This window comes from Pecten maximus, chromosome 15 (genome assembly GCF_902652985.1).
Source record: "Pecten maximus chromosome 15, xPecMax1.1, whole genome shotgun sequence".
NCBI classification, from domain to species: Eukaryota; Metazoa; Mollusca; class Bivalvia; order Pectinida; family Pectinidae; genus Pecten; species Pecten maximus.
The window spans coordinates 9,280,181-9,282,860 of NC_047029.1; the positions used below are offsets into that span (position 1 = coordinate 9,280,181).

The 2,680-nt window shown below is 33.8% G+C and overlaps 1 long non-coding RNA gene across 1 annotated transcript; it reads left to right on the forward strand.

Moving 5' to 3' along the window:
• Nucleotides 1-310: 310 nt before the first annotated feature.
• On the forward strand, nucleotides 311-2,254 carry LOC117343157. Its single transcript, XR_004535990.1, has 2 exons — nucleotides 311-490; nucleotides 2,085-2,254. It is a non-coding gene; the product is annotated as an uncharacterized LOC117343157 (long non-coding RNA).
• The last annotated feature ends 426 nt before the right edge of the window (nucleotides 2,255-2,680 follow it).

The following is a 2,680-nucleotide window of genomic DNA, read 5'->3' on the forward strand; positions in this document are numbered from 1 at the left end:
GGTACAGCCTGAAAATTTTCTGCCGGAAGTGAGCGTGTGCAACCCGCTCCAGTTGTCTGCAGAAACTGTATAAAAAGTCGAACGTTACGTAAATCCAGTTGGTGTGTTCATAATGCTGACTAATTATTTTTGTAAAAAATATCTGTTATAGTGTGCGAATAAAATGTAGCTCGAGTTATGGTTTCGAGGACGGAACTGGGAACATGAGGCATATTTCCGATGATTGCCGAAAATGTACCGAGATGTTGCACCCTCCATGTCGTTCCTAGGCAACGTGGTTGCTATATAAATCTAGCCAATCAGATTGCGAGGTCGATTGTCTGCCATTACCTCCGTCAACTTGTCGGACCTCAGTTGAACACCGCGAGAATACATATGTAAACAGAAAATGGTGAAAACGTGCTCGTGGGGAACTGGCAACAGTAACGGCCGATACCCTGATAGATTGGAGGGCGGTGTTGTATATTCTACAATTCATGGAACCTAAAACGTAAGTAAAAGCGACATGAAAATGAGCTGGAGGTGGGTGAAGGCGTACAAAAGCATGTCAAAACGAAAGTAGAAGCAACAAGGTAATGTCACCGTTGTGTACTGTACAGTAAGACTAGTGTAACGAAGTACATGTATGTGAAGTACATGTATTTACTGCGAAAGTTTGGAATCTTGTCTTCATGTATTTAGCTTAAACAGTGTACTTTCACTTTCTCGTGGCAAGGTTTGCCTAACGTTATACTGCAGTCTGATACGTATCATTGTATGTCTGTTGTAGTGTTAGGGACAGAGGAAACTCGGGCTATCTGATACCATTTGAAACACACTCATCATGTATGCATGCTTTTATTACAGTTAACTTATACCACAGGGGCATGCCTAGCCTTATATTAAAAAGAATAGCCAGATATACCTATATGAAGACTTTATATACCGGTATAAGTATTTCTGGCTATTTTTTAAATATAAGACGAGACATGTCCATGTGGTTATATCAAATTCATTAGCTATTAATTTCAATAGTATGCCAAAATATTTGTTTCAATTGATTTCTCAGTCCATCTTGATATTTCTAAACTGAAAGTAGGATTTTTTTTGTAGTGATGTACCATAAATTAAGCTTTTTTCAATAAATATGTATAATTATAATATTGTTTAGATCATGCCTTATACATGTATCAATGGTGCCCAATACCAGTTTTAATTAAAAGATGATAATCTCTCAAATCTTACTGTATTTCTAATTCTACTACTGTATAGAACACAGTATAGACATAAGGTTGGTAGAGACATTAAGTTTACATTGTAGTTACCAGCTATGTTACTGTTACCAACAATATTAATGTTGCAAAATTACATCTGATTCACACTAAACCTTATTTTTTCCCTCACAAATTACTAAATGCACTGCCACATGAAATGTGTATATTACTGGAATGTTTACATTTGGCACTAATATTTGGGATATCTAATGATAATGTGATACTTTTTTAATGGAACACTTTCCTGTTGATTATCATATCGGCATTGAGTGAAAATGAAAATATTCTATAACTAAATATTTAATAAACCACATTTGAATCTATAAACCAGTCAAACATAATGGTGTGACAGCTTGACTAATTGTATGCATTTGATTTTCCTTCCTCTATAATAAACGTCGGTAACTACAATATAATACAAGTGAAATTTTGAAACTGTCTAATCTAATCCCTGAGTGTTATTAATCCATGACCTTATCCACCATCCATCAGTAAACATATCTTATTCGACCCCACCCCCTGAGTATTCTAACATCCATGACCTTGCCTGATATGAATCCTGAGCTTTCTAATTTACCAATTAAAATACATGTAAAATGTATGTACATATGTTTTCTATTTTCTAGTCTATAAAGTAAACAGCAAGCATGTCAAAAGACTTCATGTATAGGGTGGGAATAGCACATACATAGAATATATACATCCTATTTGTTGAGATATTGTAAAGCATACTCCGGACATGTAGAAAATGAAAGCTTTAGCTTAAGAGTGTTGTCATTAAATGAAAAATATGAAAGAAAAAAAACATTTGTAACTATTGTATTTTTTCAGATACAGCTTTGGAAGTTTTGTCAGCAGCAGCTTAAATAAAGAGGCTAGAACAACAACTACATAGATATGAGCTGCTGAATTTGCACCATGAACAACAAAATACTACATCTTTCTCAAGTGTTATATTGATAGTGAAATTAAGCAGAAATAAAATCGATTGACATCCTGAATTGTAACTGTTGTCTAGATTTTTTATCCATCCTGGATCCACTTCTGGTTATAACTAGAAATAACATTGTTAGACCTGTACTGTAATGTACTGCACTTTATAGTTTTAATTACTATACAGGTTTGGGTATTACATATTTTAAATTACTCATTTAAGCTTACGGATTATTCTACTTTGTATCAAGGCTAATAAGGGGAAAATAATCAAAGACAATTACTAATAACAGTCCAGTGTCTTGGTTATAGCTCTGTCTACATTGGAACTTAACAATTGTTCCTCTAATCAACCACAGGGACATGTCTTGTCTTATATTAAAAAATAGCTAGAAATACCTATATAAATTAATATATAGCTATTTCTGGCTACAAAATGTATTTATTTTTAAATATAAGACTAGACATGCCCCTGTGAATCAAGTTTACATGTT